We start from the raw sequence: 19369 nt of genomic DNA on the forward strand, positions 1-19369 counted from the left end.
TAAACCATTCCATTGTAGCTCTGGCTGGATGTTTCGGGTCGTTGTCCTGCTGTAAGGTGAACCTTCATCCCAGTCTCAAGTCTTTTGCAGTCTCTAACAGGTTTTCTTCTAAGATTGCCCTGTATTTGGCTCCATCCATCTTCCCATCAACTCTGACCAGCTTCCCTGTCCCTGCTGAAGAAAAGCATCCTCACAACATGATGCTGCCACCACCATGTTTCACAGTGGGGATGGTGAGTTCAGGGTGATGTGCAGTGTTAGTATTCCGCCACACATAGCGGCCAAAAAGTTCCATTTTGGTCTCATCTGAGCAGAGCCCCTTCTTCCACATGTTTGCTGTGTCCCCCACATGGCTTCCCGCCAACAGCAAACGGGACTTCTTATGGCTTTCTTTCACCAATGGCTTTCTTCTTGTCACTCTTCCATGAAGGCCAGATTTGTGGAGCGCACGACTAATAGTTGTCCTGTGGACAGATTCTCCCACCTGAGCTGTGGATCTCTGCAGCTCCTTCAGAGTTCCCATGGGCCTCTTGGCTGCTTCTCTGATTAATGCTCTCCTTGCCCGGCCGGTCAGTTTAGGTGGACGGCCATGTCTTGGTAGGGTTGCAGTTGTGCCATACTCTTTCCATTTTCCCATGATTGATTGAACAGCGCTCTGTGAGAAGGTCAAAGCTTGGGAGATTTTTTTTATAACCTAACCCTGCTTTACACTTCTCCACAACTTTATCCCTGACTTGTCTGGTGTGTTCCTTGGCCTTCATGATGCTGTTTGTTCACTAAGGTTCTCTAACAAACCTCGGAGGACTTCACAGAACAGCTGTATTTATACTGAGATTAAATTACACACAGGGGGACTCTATTTACTAATTAGGTGACTTCTGAAGGCAATTGGTTCCACTAGATTTTAGTTAGGGGTATCCGAGTAAAGGGGGGTGAATACAAATGCACTCCACACTCTTCACAGATTTGTTTGTAAAAAAAAATGTGAAAACCATTTATCATTTTCCTTCCACTTCACAATTATGTGCCACTTTGTGTCGGTCTATCACATAAAATCCCAATAAAATACATTTACGTTTTTGGTAGTAACAAAATGATGTAGACAATTTTAAGGGGTATGAATACTTTTTCAAGGCACTGTAGTTTGCTGTGTGCTCTATGTATCATCAACAATTGTATTTGTTTTCAATAAAATGCTTCTTTCAGCTTTTTTTATCCTTTTTTTCCCCCAATCTTGGTGTTGGTAATCTCCCCCAGCCCCTTACAGCCACTTCCTGTCTACATACACCTGCTCTAGTGTCAGCCATTGTTGTTCTGGACTGGCTTTCTGATGGTGACAACGGGAGACCAAGTCTGGGCAATGTGCAGTAGCACAGTGGTGCTCCATGGGCCGGGGGGGGGGGCGTCAGACCGGCCACACCGTACCCCCCCCCCCCCAGACCACACCAGCCAGTACACCATACTCCCCCACCCCCAGTCGCCGGCTCACTCACCGTGGACATGTGGAGGGTAGGCAGCAGTGGCGGCAGAGGCACCCCTGTGTCTCCTCCCTCCTCCTCCTTGGCCAATGCCATGGCTTCTCCTTTCAGCCAATCGGTAAACAGGTCTCAGGACCCGCTTCCTGATTGGCCAGGAGGAGGATCCGTGTGACAATAGCGAATATTCATTCGCTATTGTCACACAACTGGGTGGGCTCGGGGCGCAGTGCTCTGCGCCCTAAGCCCACCATTTTTTGAACCTATTAGAGCCTCTGGCTCTAATCACGTGCTTAAAAAAAAAAAAACCCATTGGAATCCATGCGTCCGGCACCCTGCATATAGATTAGGGGGTCGGATGCATGGATGGGGGGACGGCGCCCCTGCGCCCCCAATAGACGGGCCGCCACTGGCTACTTGTATCCTCTACCAGGGGAGCACGTTGATAAAACAGGGGAACAAATAGAAGGGAGTTGTCACCCCGTAACAGGAAGTGTCTGAACATGGATCTCCTTGGCAGGATCACCAGGGGTTATTTTAACCTCCTCAGTACCGCACACTTTCAACCCTTTAATGCCCAGGCCAATTTTCAGATTTCAGCGCTGTCACATTTTGAATGCCAAGTACTCAGTCATACAACACTGTACCCATTCACAATTTTTATCAGTTTTTTGAGACAGATGGAGCTTTATTTTGATGGTATTTAATCACCACTTTTTCTGCAAAATAAATTAAGAAAAACTGACAATTTTGAAAAAAAAAAAAACAAACAGGTTTTTCTTTGTTACTATTATAAAATTTTCCAAATAAATAATCTTTCTTCATAAATTTAGGTCAAAATGTATTCAGCTCCATTTCTTTGGTGAAAATAACCCAAATCAGTGTATATTATTTAGTCTGTAGGAAAGTATTAGAGCTCACAGACAATGGGATATACTGTATATCTGAAAATCCATCAATCCTGATGTACAGACGGCCAGGGCCGGATTTAGACAAAGTGTGGCCCTGGGCAAACCTAAAAGTGGGGCCCCAAATTTTGTTATATTCTACAAAAAATATAGGCGCATTTAATCAATTTAGCCAAAATCAATGCAACTATGAATTTTTCATCGAGAAAAAATCCAGTGTAGACAGTGTACACAAGGCTTTAAAGCCACAGGCAGCACAGCGCATTGTATCCGCCCGCCGGCACATAGCGGAGCGGAGGCAGCGTGACACTGACAGGGGGCGGCTGGGGGCCCTTTGGAAGATGAAGCCTGGCTCCTGACAGTGACGGGGCCCCTTTGTAAAATGGAGCCCGCTGCTGACAGTGACACGGGGCCAGGGCCGGACTGGGTATGAAAACCAGCCCTGGAAAAAATGACATACCAGTCCCATAGCATTGCGTCGTCATACCAGCACAACGTTGATTTCTTGTTCATAAAAGGTAAAATCATGCAGTGCGTGCCCCGTCAATGCAGACTGACCACAGCGTGCCCCCTTTCAATGCAGACTGACTACAGCGTGCCCCCTTTCAATGCAGACTGACCACAGCGTGCCCCCTTTCAATGCAGAGTGACCACAGCGTGCCCCCTTTCAATGCAGACTGACAACAGCGTGCCCCCTGTCAATGCAGACTGACCACAGCGTGCCCCCTTTCAATGCAGACTGACTACAGCGTGCCCCCTTTCAATGCAGACTGACCACAGCGTGCCCCCTTTCAATGCAGAGAGACCACAACGTGCCCCCTTTCAATGCAGACTGACCACAGCGTGCCCCCTTTACATTGCAGAGTGACCACAGCGTGCCCCCTTTCAATGCAGACTGACCACAGCGTGCCCCCTTTCAATGCAGACTGACCACAGCGTGCCCCCTTTCAATGCAGACTGACCACAACTTGCCCCCTTTCAATGCAGGGGGGCACGCTGACGATCGTGCGGGCCACAGGTTCCCCACCCCTGTATTAGGGGGAGAGCGCCGGGAACTGCATTGTATTAGGGGGAGGGGATCAGCATTGTATTAGGGGCCCTAATACAATGCTGATCCCCCCTCCCCCTAATACAATGCAGTCCCTCCCCCGGCCCTCTCCCCCTAATACAATGCTGACCCCCCCCCCCGGCACTCTCCCCCTAATACAATGCTGTTCTCCCTGGCCCCTTCCCCCTAATGCACTTCTGATCCCCCTCCCACCCCCTAATATACCTGACCCCCCCTAATACAATGCTGATCCCCCCCGCCCCACTGTCCCTTATACAATGCTGACTCCCCCCCCTCCTCCTAACACACTGCTGACCCCCCCCTGGCCCCCTCCCCCTAATACAATGCTGATCCCCCCCCAGCCCCCTTCTAATACAATGCTAACCCCCCTCCCCCTAATACAATGCTTTTCCCCCCCCCTCCCCCCCCTAAATTTGGGGGGGGTCAGCATTGTATTAGGGGGAGGGGGCCCCAGGGGGGGTGGCAGATAAGCATTGTATGAGGGGGCAGGTTAGCATTGTAGTAGGGGCCCTAATATGCTGCTTCTACCCCCCAAATGCAAGAGGACGAGGTCCCCCCCAGCCCATTTACTCTTGCCTTGCCTGGCTCACTTCTCAGCCTCTGCTCCGCTCCTTCAGTCTCAGCCTCAGTGACCTGCGATTATGCATGCTGCTGCTGGCATGGCATCTGTGTGGGACGGTCAGTCTTGCAGTCAGATGATCCACCGCCACGCAAATGCTCCAGCCGTATGGGACGTCATGCCGCTCATAGCGGCTGACGTAGGAGAATGTATCCAGGACCGTCACTGGAGCGCAGCGGGGGCCGGGGCTGCAGCGGCCGCCGGCCATCACAGCGACTGGCGAGCGGTTCCAATGTTTAAAGCGGCCGCATCTTAAAGCGGCTCCATCTGAAAGCGGCCCCAGGCATCCCGATTGGCCAGTCCGGCCCTGTACGGGGGCCCGGGGCCCCTGGACATTCGGGGGGAGAGGAGGAGAAGCATGCTTTCAGAGGCTGTAGGAGGAAATTGAGTGATTGATTCTTTTATATGCAGCTGCCCCCGCTGCTCCTCCCATCCAGGCGCACAGGGGGAGCCACACTCACATTCTCCCTGGTCTGGCTCCGTGGTGTTGGCGGCAGGTGTCTCCTCTAGCTCCTCCCCATTTATGATCACAGGTCACCTGTTTCTGCCCCCCGGCCCCAATGGCTAAACTTAACTGGTGGCCAGGTGAGCAGTGCTAGTTTAAGGAGGAGCCCAGCTGGCTTGGGCCCCACACGGAAAAGTGCCCAATGTACCCTGTGGCCAGTATGCAATACTGTGAGCATGCTACACTATACACCCCCAGCACAGAGACTGTGCATTATATAATACATTGTATACATACAGGATACATTAAATAATACATTGTGTACAAACATTATATAATACATTGTATACATACAGGATACATTAAATAATACATTGTGTACAAACATTATATAATACATTGTATACATACAGGATACATTATATAATACAGTACATTGTATACATACAGAATACATAATACATTGTATACATACAGGATACATTAAATAAGACATTGTGTACATACATTAAATAGTACATTGTATACATACAGGATACTTTATATAATGCATTGTATACATTGTATACATACAGGATCCACCGCAATGCACACCAGCTGTTGGGTTGCAATGCAGAAGCTGGTGTGAACCTTCCCTTCCGTAGGATAGAAAAAGAAGAATGCACACAATTGTTTCTGGACCTTACTACAGGTACAAACATCAACTAACATCTGCATAGTGTATGTGGTATCACTGCCATCGTCAGGAGAGGGAGAATTCATTTTGGGTTGTTCTTTGGTGGTAGGGCTAGGTAACAAAAGAAGAAATATACAGCTAAGTTTTAACAAATATTTTCATTTTTTCATTTGATAGTAAAACCAAAAAGTAGATATCCATTAGGATTTATTTAGCACCAAATGAAATCCCAATTTGTCCTGAGAGAAATGCGGTATAAGTCACCCCGATACACTAAGTAGTTGCACTGATATGTACGGTTTTACTAACACATGTCAAAGTTGCAAATTGTGTTCAGGTGTTAGGATTTGGTTTATCCTCCGCCATGACAGGGTTAAAAAGTTATCAGTTTATTCTTTTCAGTTGAGACTTTTCTGCTCCTTCCCTCCTCTGTATATCTTTCTCTTCTTTTCTCTCTCCTCTATCTCTTTCTTTCTTTCTTTCTCCAACCCCCTTCCCCCTCCTCTCTTTCTGTCCATCCACCTTTTTCTCTCCCTCTCTCCTCTTATCTCTCCTTCTTTCTTTTCTATCTCTTTCTGCCTCTTTCTTCATTTTTTTTCTCTCTCTTTTGCTCTTTTTCTCTATCCCTATTTCTCTCTCTTTTCCCTCTCTCCTTCTCTCTCTTGTTTCACTCTTCTCTGTCTCTCTCCTCTCTCTCTTTATCTCTCTATCTTCTCTTCTCTCTCTCTCTCTCCCTTCTCTCTCTCTCTTCTCTCTGTCTCCTCTCTCTCTTCCTTCTCTCTCTCTCCCTCTTCTCATTCTCTCTCTCTCTCCTCTCTCTCTCTCTCTATCTATCTCTCTCTCCTCTCTCTCTTCTCTCTGTCTCCTCTCTCTCTCTTCTCTCTGTCTCCTCTCTCTCCCTTCTCTCTCTCTCTCTTCTCTCTGTCTCCTCTCTCTCTTCTCTCTCTCTCCCTCTCCTCTTCTCTCTCTCTCCCCCTCTTCTCTCTCTCTCTCCCTCTTCTTTCTTTCTTTCTTTCTTTCTTTCTTTCTTTCTTTCTTTCTTTCTTTCTTTCTTTCTTTCTTTCTTTCTTTCTTTCTTTCTTTCTTTCTTTCTTTCTTTCTTTCTTTCTTTTCTTTCTTTCTTTCTTTCCTTCCCTCTCTCTTTCTCCAACCCCCTTCCCCCTCCTCTCTTTCTGTCCATCCACCTTTTTCTCTCCCTCTCTCCTCTTATCTCTCCTTCTTTCTTTCTCTCTCTTCTTCTCTATCTCTTTCTGTCTCTTTCTTCATTTTTTCTCTCTCTTTTGCTCTTTTTCTTTGTCCCTATTTCTCCACTCTTCTCTGTCTCACCTCTTTCTTTCTCTTTTCCCTCTCTCCTTCTCTCTCTTGTTTCGCTCTTCTCTGTCTCTCTCCTCTCTCTCTTTATCGCTCTATCTTCTCTTCTCCCTCTCTCTTCTCCCTCCTTCTCTCTCTCTCCTCTCTCTCTCTCCTCTCTTTCTTCTCTCTCTCTTTCTCTCTCCTTCTCTGTCTTCTCTCTCTTATCTTTCTTTCTTCTCTCTCTCTTCTCTCTATCTCTCTCTTCTCTCTTTTCTCTTTCTTTCTTCTCTCTCTCTTTCTCCTTTTCTCTCTTATCTTTCTTTCTTCTCTCTCTCTCCTCTCCTGTGGATACAGACAATGGCTGGGTGACATTCTGGACGTCACTCGGAGTCACCTTAGTGAAGGTTCAGCCTGTTTGAGGTTCGGGCTCTGTGTGTTTTGTTTCTTTGCTCTGCCTTAAATCCACACAGATTATATGAAGATCGGTGATAATTCAAACAAAGCGACACCGCGCCCTCCAGCATGTCCCGCTCACTGACTTTCCACCACTGCGTGCCATGGAAAGTGCCAGCCGCTGCCAATGACATAGAGAAGTCCGTGACGTTAAGTTATGGACTGTTGTCACACAAGGTAAGGTGGACCTGTCATCGGATGGATTTCTCCATGTTAAAGGATAAGTTCACCTTTTTTTAAAAATAAATAAATAAATGCACAAATTTCTGCAGGTTAAAAAAATGTGCAATTATTTTTTTATTTTTCAAGAGCCTGCAGAGCATTGCACCCATGATGAGCAGATATCAGGCTCCTGCAGACTCTCAGTCCGCTGTATGCCCGTACCTCCCATACCTCCCGTACCTCCCGTACCTCCCATACCTCCCGTACCTCCCATACCTCCCGTACCTCCCATACCTCCCGTACGGGCAGAGAGTTCCTGAAGAGCAGGAAGGGTTAGTGAACTACGAGAGCGCTCACCAGCTCCCTTGCTGTTCATTGAGAACTACAAACCATCTGCCTCAGTGGCCAATGGTACTTGTAGTTCATTCGCAGGACTCTGTAAATCAGGGGTCCTCAAACTACGGCCCGTGGGCCGCATGCAGGCCAAGACCCGCTTCCTGATTGGCTGAAAGGTGGAGGCCAAGGAGGAGGCGGGAGGAGAAGCCGCCGCTGCAGGTAAATGCACTGACTGATCTCTCTGCATTGAAAGGGGGCACGCTGATATCTCTGCATTGAAGGGGGCACACTGATCTCTCTGTATTGAAAGGGGGCATGCTGGTCTTTCTGCATTGAAGGGGGCACACTGATCTCTCTGTATTGAAGGGGGCACGCTGTGGTCACTTTGCATTGAAGGGGGCACGCTGTGGTCACTCTGCATTGAAAGGGGGCACGCATTGGTCACTCTGCATTGATGGGGGCACACTATACCTTGATTACTGAAGGCCCCTTTTCACACTTTTCCGACCTCAAAGTCACACAATTTTTTACAGCGTTTTCTGCTGCAAAGCAATGCCTATTACATTTTTCTGTTTGCGCTCCCCCCCCCCCCCCAAAAAAAAATTTTGAGCACCAGCCGTCACTATATGAATAAAACAATAAAAAATATGCGCATTGGAATTCGTTCATATTTTTTTTCAAACTATAGTCCGGCCCCCAACAGTGTGAGGGACCGTGAACTGGCCCCCTGTTTAAAAAGTTTGAGGACCCCTGCTGTAAATGAATGACGCGGCTTTATAGGCAGAGCCCCACACAGCCGCACTGTTTTTAAAATGTGACAGCCACGACCAGGGTCATAATGGCAGCTCAGAGATGACACAATCGTGTAAATCCTTATGCTTGTGCAGTTCATGGCTTTGTTCACAAATGTCTGACACAGATCAGCCCCCTGCTTCAGTGCTCACCCTGTGACTTGCTTCAAAGGTCCAATGTTGCAGTCTGATCACTGGGGGTAGGGGAGACCTGAAGAAATGCCTGCAGAAGACTGGTGACATCTTCTTACAGTGCCTTGAAAAAGTATTCACACCCCTTGAAATGTTCCACATTTTCTTATGTTACAACCAAAAACGTAATTGTATTTTATTGGGATAGACCGACACAAAGTGGCACATAATTGTGAAGTGGAAGAAAAATTTTAAATGGTTTTCAAAATGTTTTACAAATAAATATGTGAAAAAGTGTGGCGTGCATTTGTATTCACCCCCCTTTACTCTGATACCTTCACCTAAAATCTAGTGGAACCAATTGCCTTCAGAAGTTACCTAATTAGTAAATAGAGTCCACCTGTGTGTCATTTAATCTCAGTATAAATACAGCTGTTCTGTGAAGCCCTCAGAGGTTTGTTAGAGAACCTTAGCGAACAAACAGCATCATGAAAGCCAAGGAACACACCAGACAGGTCAGGGATAAAGTTATGGAGAAGTGTAAAGCAGGGTTAGGTTATAAAAATATCTCCCAAACTTTGAACATCTCACGGAGCGCTGTTCAATCCATCATGGGAAAATGGAAAGAGTATGGCACAACTGCAACCCTACCAAGACATGGCCGTCCACCTAAACTGACCGGCCGGGCAAGGAGAGCATTCATCAGAGAAGCAGCCAAGAGGCCCATGGGAACTCTGGAGGAGCTGCAGAGATCCACAGCTCAGGTGGGAGAATCTGTCCACAGGACAACTATTAGTCGTGCGCTCCACAAATCTGTCCTTTATGGAAGAGTGGCAAGAAGAAAGCCATAAGAAGTCCTGTTTGCGGGAAGCCATGTGGGGGACACAGCAAACATGTGGAAGAAGGTACCTATAAATCTGTGAAAAGTGTGGGGGGCATTTGTATTCATTTGTATTTGTATTCAGCCCCCCCGTGTCAGTACTTTGTAGAACCCCCTTTCCCTGCAAACCAAAGAACATATAGAGAGTATATAGGAAATATCTTCAAAGAACAAGGGACTACAAATTTTATTAGTATTCCAATTAGTTAAAAACATCATTGATAAAATTCAAATTTGGTACAGCTGAGACAGTACAGTCCAATATAACCATAATATGATATGTAGATGGGGTCCAACATGTTTTGCAGAGATTGCTTCTTCAGGGAACCCGATTTTCCATCTACAACAACAAAATCATATTCTGTTTTTCATTGTCTCCCAATGGCGTGATGTATTTGCGAACTGATGGTGACCTACTGACACCCAGTCCACACCGGAGTCAGGACTGAGGGATATCGGACTGTATTTAGTCTCCCTGACCTAAGTCACGACCACTTGGTAATTGGGGCGGCATAAAGAGAGAGGCATCCACAGCACGCCTATCCCTCAGACCTTACTCCAGTGTAAACTGGGTGTCAGTAGCTCTGTTTAATGCTACTAAAGAGTTAGAGTCCTATAGTGTGCTATTGTGATTCTATTGTCAGTGTAGAGTGTCAGTTTAGTGTGAATCTAGTAAACGTTCAGTCAGTGTGAGTGTAGTGACCATTCATTTTTACTTTAGTGTCAGTTTATTTTGCAGGGCAGGTTTACTGCAGTATAGTTCAGTGCACGTTTAACACACTTTAGTGCATTAGTGCGTGTTTAATTCAGTGCATTTTAGTGAGTTAGTGTACATTTAACACAGTATATTTCAGTGGATTAGGGCACATTTACCGCAGTATATTGCAGTGCACTACTGCACATTTAACGCAGTATATTTCAGTGCGTTATTGCACGTTTGCTGCAGTATATTACAGTGTGTTAGTGCACGTTTACCGGCAGTATATTGCCATGTGTTAGTGCACATTTACCGCAGTATAGTGCAGTGTGTTAGTGCACGTTTAACACAGCATATTTCAGTGTGTTATTGCACGTTTACCGCAGTATATTGCAGTGCTTTAGTGCACATTTAAAGCAGTATATTTCAGTGCATCAGTGCACATTTACCGCAGTGTATTGCAGTGTGTGAGTGCACGTTTAGTGCGGTGTGTTTTAGTGCATTATTGCACGTTTACCGCAGTATATTGCAGTGCATTACTGCATGTTTAATGCAGTATATTTTAGTGGGTAGGTGCACATTTACCGCAGTATATTGCAGTAAGCTAGTTCACATTTACCGCAATATATTTCAGTGTGTTAGTGCAGGTTTACCAGGGACATACTAAAACATTTAATGTGAAAATGGCTTAATGTAGCTTAATGTGTAATAAAGTGCCTAAACCATAACCAATTGCCCTGAAACTTTGCACAGACTAAGTTTTTAACTGTTCTAATATATCCTAGAAGTTTCATGTAGTTTGGTCTTCCAGGAGGCAAACTGGGGACATTAAGCTTGTTTTTTGGGGAGCTTAATGTGGCTTAACGTACAAAAAAGAGCTTAGATGTTAACCAATTTCCCCCAAACTTCACACAATAGAAGACTCTATTTGTGCTAAGATAGTCTGAAAATTTTAGCTCATTTGGTAAATCAAACCAAAAGTTATTCACATTAAGCTATTTTTGTACAATACTAAAACGTTTAATGTCCTTAGCTTAATGTGAAAAGAGCTTAATGTACCAAAATCTGCCTTAACCTCAACCAATTGTCCTGAAACTTTGCACAGCCCAAGTTCTGCACTTCCCAAAGCTATCCTGGAGGTTTCATCGATTTTGGTCTCCCACGTGGAAAACTGGGGACATTAAGCTCTTTTTTTGGGGAGCTTAATGTGGCTTAACGTACAAAAAAGAGCTTAGATGTGAATCAATTTCCCCCAAACTTGGCACAAAAGAAGAGCCTATCAATTCCAACATATTCTGAAAATTTCAGATCATTTGGTAAATCACACCAAAAGTTATTCACATTAAGCTCTTTTTGTACAATACTAAAACGTTTAATGTCCTTAGCTTAATGTGAAAAGAGCTTAATGTACCAAAATGTGCCTAAACCTCAACCAATTGTCTTGAAACTTTGCACAGCCCAAGTTCTGCACTTCCCAAAGCTATCCTGGAGGTTTCATCGATTTTGGTCTCCCACGTGGAAAACTGGGGACATTAAGCTCTTTTTTTGGGGAGCTTAATGTGGCTTAACGTACAAAAAAGAGCTTAGATGTGAACCGATTTCCCCCAAACTTAGCACAATGGAAGAGTTTATCAATTCCAACATATTCTGAAAATTTCAGATCATTTGGTAAATCACACCAAAAGTTATTCACATTAAGCTGTTTTTAGCAATCATAAAAACACGTGGCTTAATGTGAAAAGAGCTTAACGTACCAAAATGTGCCTAAACCTCAACCAATTGTCTTGAAACTTTGCACAGCCCAAGTTCTGCACTTCCCTAAGATATCCTGGAGGTTTCATCGATTTTGGTCTCCCACGTGGAAAACTGGGGACATTAAGCTCTTTTTTTGGGGCGTTTAATGTGGCTTAACGTACAAAAAAGAGCCTATATGTGAACCAATTTCCCTCAAACTTGGCACAAAAGAAGAGTCTGTCTATTCCAACATATTCTGAAAATTTCAGATCATTTGGTAAATCACACCAAAAGTTAATCACATTAAGCTCTTTTTAGCAATCATAAAAACGCATAGCTTAATGTGAAAAGAGCTTAACGTACCAAAATGTGCCTAAACCTCAACCAATTGTCTTGAAACTTTGCACAGTCCAAGTTCTGCACTTCCCAAAGCTATCCTGGAGTTTTCATTGATTTTGGTCTCCCACACGGAAAACTGGGGACATTAAGCTCTTTTTTTGGGGCGCTTAATGTGGCTTAACGTACAAAAAAGAGCCTATATGTGAACCAATTTCCCCCAAACTTGACACAATAGAAGAGTCTATCTATTCCAACATATTCTGAAAATTTTAGCTCATTTGGTAAATCACACCAAAAGTTATTCACATTAAGCTCTTTTTGTACAATACTAAAACGTTTAATGTCCTTAGCTTAATGTAAAAAGAGCTTAACGTACCAAAATGTGCCTAAACCTCAACCAATTGTCTTGAAACTTTGCACAGCCCAAGTTCTGCACTTCCCTCAGCTATCCTGGAGGTTTCATCGATTTTGGTCTCCCACGTGGAAAACTGGGGACATTAAGCTCTTTTTTTGGGGCGTTTAATGTGGCTTAACGTACAAAAAAGAGCCTATATGTGAACCAATTTCCCCCAAACTTGGCACAAAAGAAGAGCCTATCAATTCCAACATATTCTGAAAATTTCAGATCATTTGGTAAATCACACCAAAAGTTATTCACATTAAGCTCTTTTTGTACAATACTAAAACGTTTAATGTCCTTAGCTTAATGTGAAAAGAGCTTAATGTACCAAAATGTGCCTAAACCTCAACCAATTGTCTTGAAACTTTGCACAGCCCAAGTTCTGCACTTCCCAAAGCTATCCTGGAGGTTTCATCGATTTTGGTCTCCCACGTGGAAAACTGGGGACATTAAGCTCTTTTTTTGGGGAGCTTAATGTGGCTTAACGTACAAAAAAGAGCTTAGATGTGAACCAATTTCCCCCAAACTTAGCACAATGGAAGAGTTTATCAATTCCAACATATTCTGAAAATTTCAGATCATTTGGTAAATCACACCAAAAGTTATTCACATTAAGCTGTTTTTAGCAATCATAAAAACACGTGGCTTAATGTGAAAAGAGCTTAACGTACCAAAATGTGCCTAAACCTCAACCAATTGTCTTGAAACTTTGCACAGCCCAAGTTCTGCACTTCCCTAAGATATCCTGGAGGTTTCATCGATTTTGGTCTCCCACGTGGAAAACTGGGGACATTAAGCTCTTTTTTTGGGGCGTTTAATGTGGCTTAACGTACAAAAAAGAGCCTATATGTGAACCAATTTCCCTCAAACTTGGCACAATAGAAGAGTCTGTCTATTCCAACATATTCTGAAAATTTCAGATCATTTGGTAAATCACACCAAAAGTTAATCACATTAAGCTCTTTTTAGCAATCATAAAAACGCATAGCTTAATGTGAAAAGAGCTTAACGTACCAAAATGTGCCTAAACCTCAACCAATTGTCTTGAAACTTTGCACAGTCCAAGTTCTGCACTTCCCAAAGCTATCCTGGAGTTTTCATTGATTTTGGTCTCCCACACGGAAAACTGGGGACATTAAGCTCTTTTTTTGGGGCGCTTAATGTGGCTTAACGTACAAAAAAGAGCCTATATGTGAACCAATTTCCCCCAAACTTGACACAATAGAAGAGTCTATCTATTCCAACATATTCTGAAAATTTTAGCTCATTTGGTAAATCACACCAAAAGTTATTCACATTAAGCTGTTTTTGTACAATACTAAAACCTTTAATGTCCTTAGCTTAATGTAAAAAGAGCTTAACGTACCAAAATGTGCCTAAACCTCAACCAATTGTCTTGAAACTTTGCACAGCCCAAGTTCTGCACTTCCCTCAGCTATCCTGGAGGTTTCATCGATTTTGGTCTCCCACGTGGAAAACTGGGGACATTAAGCTCTTTTTTTGGGGCGTTTAATGTGGCTTAACGTACAAAAAAGAGCCTATATGTGAACCAATTTCCCTCAATCTTGGCACAATAGAAGAGTCTATCTATTCCAACATATTCTGAAAATTTCAGATCATTTGGTAAATCACACCAAAAGTTATTCACATTAAGCTCTTTTTAGCAATCATAAAAACGTATAGCTTAATGTGAAAAGAGCTTAACGTACCAAAATGTGCCTAAACCTAAACCAATTGTCTTGAAACTTTGCACAGCCCAAGTTCTGCACTTCCCTAAGATATCCTGGAGGTTTCATCGATTTTGGTCTCCCACGTGGAAAACTGGGGACATTAAGCTCTTTTTTTGGGGCGTTTAATGTGGCTTAATGTACAAAAAAGAGCCTATATGTGAACCAATTTCCCTCAAACTTGGCACAATAGAAGAGTCTATCTATTCCAACATATTCTGAAAATTTCAGATCATTTGGTAAATCACACCAAAAGTAATTCACATTAAGCTCTTTTTAGCAATCATAAAAACGCATAGCTTAATGTGAAAAGAGCTTAACGTACCAAAATGTGCCTAAACCTAAACCAATTGTCTTGAAACTTTGCACAGCCCAAGTTCTGCACTTCCCTAAGATATCCTGGAGGTTTCATCGATTTTGGTCTCCCACGTGGAAAACTGGGGACATTAAGCTCTTTTTGTGGGGCACTTAATGTGGCTTAACGTACAAAAAAGAGCTTAGATGTGAACCAATTTCCCCCAAACTTGGCACAATAGAAGAGTCTGTCTATTCCAATATATTCTGAAAATTTCAGATCATTTGGTAAATCACACCAAAAGTTATTCACATTAAGCTCTTTTTTGCAATCATAAAAACGCATGGCTTAATGTGAAAAGAGCTTAACGTACCAAAATGTGCCTAAACCTCAACCAATTGTCTTGAAACTTTGCACAGCCCAAGTTCTGCACTTCCCAAAGCTATCCTGGAGGTTTAATCGATTTTGGTCTCCCACATGGAAAACTGGGGACATTAAGCTGTTTTTTTGGGGCACTTAATGTGGCTTAACGTACACAAAAGAGCCTATATGTGAACCAATTTCCCCCAAACTTGGCACAATAGAAGAGTCTATCAATTCCAACATATTCTGAAAATTTCAGATCATTTGGTAAATCACACCAAAAGTTATTCACATTAAGCTCTTTTTTGCAATCATAAAAACGCATGGCTTAATATGAAAAGAGCTTAACGTACCAAAATGTGCCTAAACCTCAACCAATTGTCTTGAAACTTTGCACAGTCCAAGTTCTGCACTTCCCAAAGCTATCCTGGAGGTTTCATCGATTTTGGTCTCCCACACGGAAAACTGGGGACATTAAACTCTTTTTTTGGGGAGCTTAATGTGGCTTAACGTACAAAAAAGAGCTTAGATGTGAACCAATTTCCCCCAAACTTGGCACAATAAGTAATAAGGCCACAGTAAGCTTCACAAAAAGCAAGCTAAATGCAGTGGTGGCTGGTGAAGTTTTAAGATGGGGGGGTGCAAGACCCCGCCCTTCTATTTTGACCCCTCCTATTTATAAGAAGCCCCACCCCTTATAGACTCCACCCATTTTGTCCCCTATATTTTGCTTGCGTGAACAAATTCTCCCAATATATCACATATTAAGGGGTCTCTCAGTACTAGTATATCCCATAATAGGGAGCAGGGGCCCTATTATGGGATATACTGTGAGAGACACCCTATTATGGGATACACTTACTGAGAGTGGCACAAACCCCACAGTACAGACCCCCTAGCACAAACCCCACAGTACAGACCCCCTAGCACAAACCCCACAGTACAGGCCCCCTAGCACTAATGCCACAGTACAGGCCCCCTAGCACTAATCCCACAGTACAGGCACCCTTTCAATGTAGTGACCAGCGTACAGGCCCACTTTCAATGCAGTGACCAGCATACATGCCCCATTCAATGTAGTGACCAGCGTACATGCCCCCTTTCAATGTAGTGACCAGCATACATGCCCCTTTCATCCATCCATCCAGCAATGGCATGGCATGGATGGCAGGCAATGGATGGCAATGGCATGGATGGCAGACAATGGATGGCAATGGCATGGATGGCAGGCAATGGATGGCACTTGCATGGATGGCATTCAATGGATGGCAATGGCATGGCATGGATGGCAGGCAATGGATGGCAATTGCATGGCATGGATGGCAGGCAATGGATGGCAATGGCATGGCATGGATGGCAGGCAATGGATGGCAATGGCATGGCATGGATGGCAGGCAATGGATGGCAATGGCATGGATGGCAGGCAATGGATGGCAATGGCATGGCATGGCATGGATGGCAGGCAATGGCAAGGCATGCATTTTTTTTGTGGAGCGGACAGAGGCCTGAGGAGGAGGAGGACTGAGGACTTACCGGGCTGCTGCTGCACAGGGCTGGACTCGTCTCTCTCTTCTGACCCGAGGCCTGGATCCGAATGCGGTCTGCCGTCTGTCCACGAAGAAGGCCCGCCGCCGCCCGACCCGACTCCTGGTCTCTGTCTCCTCCTGGTCCTGGACTGGTCCTCCTGGTCAAGCGGCGACTCGGCGTCGACGAGAGCTCTGAGCGGACGGGAGTCTTCTATCTTCTCTCAGCCGCGGGAAGGAATGGAACCCGGAAGGCAGAAGTGGTGATCGTGACGCGTGGGGCGGTGCACCGCCCCATGCGTCACGTGACCAGATGATGTCCTTCTGTGATTGGTCCAGGCTGGAGTCTGGACCAATCACAGCCAGGTGGGGGTGGCCAAGCGCTCTTTTCTGCACCCAGGTTACGCCCCCAGAAGGCAGCCAATCGGCGCCTCTTCTGGGTCATAAAGCCCACCCCCCCTTTAGCCACCACATAGGCCGGTCAGACCGGCGAACGGATTTTTTTTTCCTAACTTTATTGTTTTTCTGTCCTTTTTTTTTTCTTTTTTTTTAGGGGGGGGGGGGCGGCGCCCTGGCGCCCCCTATGCACGGGCCGCCACTGGCTAAATGTAAGCTCTTTTTACATTAAGCTGTTGACATTAAATGTTTTAGGAATGTAAAAGGAAGCTTAAAGTGAATAACTTTTGGTGTGATTAACCAAATGATCTGAAATTTTCAGAATATGTTGGAATCGATAGACTCTTCTATAGTGCCAAGTTTGGGGGAAATTGGTTCACATCTAAGCTCTTTTTTGTACGTTAAGCCACATTAAGCTCCCAAAAAAAAGAGCTTAATGTCCCCAGTTTTCCGTGTGGGAGACCAAAATCGATGAAACCTCCAGGATAGCTTTGGGAAGCGTAGGACTTGGGCTGTGCAAAGTTTCAAGACAATTGGTTGAGGTTTAGGCACATTTTGGTACGTTAAGCTCTTTTCACATTAAGCCATGCGTTTTTATGATTGCTAAAAAGAGCTTAATGTGAATAACTTTTGGTGTGATTTACCAAATGATCTGAAATTTTCAGAATATGTTGGAATAGACAGACTCTTCTATTGTGCCAAGTTTGAGGGAAATTGGTACACATCTAGGCTCTTTTTTGTACGTTAAGCCACATTAAGCGCCCCAAAAAAAGAGCTTAATGTCCCCAGTTTTCCACATGGGAGACCAAAATCGATGAAACCTCCAGGATAGCTTTGGGAAGTGCAGAACTTGGGCTGTGCAAAGTTTCAAGACAATTGGTTGAGGTTTAGGCACATTTTGGTACATTAAGCTCTTTTCACATTAAGCCACGTGTTTTTATGATTGCTAAAAACAGCTTAATGTGAATAACTTTTGGTGTGATTTACCAAATGATCTGAAATTTTCAGAATATGTTGGAATTGATAAACTCTTCTATTGTGCCAAGTTTGGGGGAAATTGGTTCACATCTAAGCTCTTTTTTGTACGTTAAGCCACATTAAGCTCCCCAAAAAAAGAGCTTAATGTCCCCAGTTTTCCGTGTGGGAGACCAAAATTGATGAAACCTCCAGGATAGCTTATGGAAGTAAAGAACTTGGGCTGTGCAAAGTTTCAAGACAATTGGTTGAGGTTTAGGCACATTTTGGTACGTTAAGCTCTTTTCACATTAAGCCACGTGTTTTTATGATTGCTAAAAACAGCTTAATGTAAATAACTTTTGGTGTGATTTACCAAATGATCTGAAATTTTCAGAATATGTTGGAATTGATAAACTCTTCTATTGTGCCAAGTTTGGGGGAAATTGGTTCACATCTAAGCTCTTTTTTGCACGTTAAGCCACATTAAGCTCCCCAAAAAAAGAGCTTAATGTCCCCAGTTTTCCGTGTGGGAGACCAAAATCGATGAAACCTCCAGGATAGCTTATGGAAGTAAAGAACTTGGGCTGTGCAAAGTTTCAAGACAATTGGTTGAGGTTTAGGCACATTTTGGTACGTTAAGCTCTTTTCACATTAAGCCACGTGTTTTTATGATTGCTAAAAACAGCTTAATGTGAATAACTTTTGGTGTGATTTACCAAATGATCTGAAATTTTCGAAATATGTTGGAATTGATAAACTCTTCTATTGTGCCAAGTTTGGGGGAAATTGGTTCACATCTAAGCTTTTTTTGTACGTTAAGCCACATTAAGCTCCCCAAAAAAAGAGCTTAATGTCCCCAGTTTTCCGTGTGGGAGACCAAAATCGATGAAACCTCCAGGATAACTTTGGGAAGTGCAGAACTTGGGCTGTGCAAAGTTTCAAGACAATTGGTTGAGGTTTAGGCACATTTTGGTACATTAAGCTCTTTTCACATTAAGCTAAGGACATTAAATGTTTTAGTATTGTACAAAAAGAGCTTAATGTGAATAACTTTTGGTGTGATTTACCAAATGATCTGAAATTTTCAGAATATGTTGGAATAGATAGACTCTTCTATTGTGCCAAGTTTGGGGGAAATTGGTTCACATCTAAGCTCTTTTTTGTACGTTAAGCCACATTAAGCTCCCCAAAAAAAGAGCTTAATGTCCCCAGTTTTCCGTGTGGGAGACCAAAATTGATGAAACCTCCAGGATAGCTTATGAAAGGAAAGAACTTGGGCTGTGCAAAGTTTCAAGACAATTGGTTGAGGTTTAGGCACATTTTGGTACGTTAAGCTCTTTTCACATTAAGCCACGTGTTTTTATGATTGCTAAAAACAGCTTAATGTGAATAACTTTTGGTGTGATTTACCAAATGATCTGAAATTTTCAGAATATGTTGGAATTGATAAACTCTTCTATTGTGCCAAGTTTGGGGGAAATTGGTTCACATCTAAGCTCTTTTTTGTACGTTAAGCCACATTAAGCTCCCCAAAAAAAGAGCTTAATGTCCCCAGTTTTCCGTGTGGGAGATCAAAATTGATGAAACCTCCAGGATAGCTTATGGAAGTAAAGAACTTGGGCTGTGCAAAGTTTCAAGACAATTGGTTGAGGTTTAGGCACATTTTGGTACGTTAAGCTCTTTTCACATTAAGCCACGT

This window comes from Pelophylax lessonae (assembly GCF_965119305.1).
Source record: "Pelophylax lessonae genome assembly, chromosome: 2".
Lineage (NCBI taxonomy): Eukaryota > Metazoa > Chordata > Amphibia > Anura > Ranidae > Pelophylax > Pelophylax lessonae.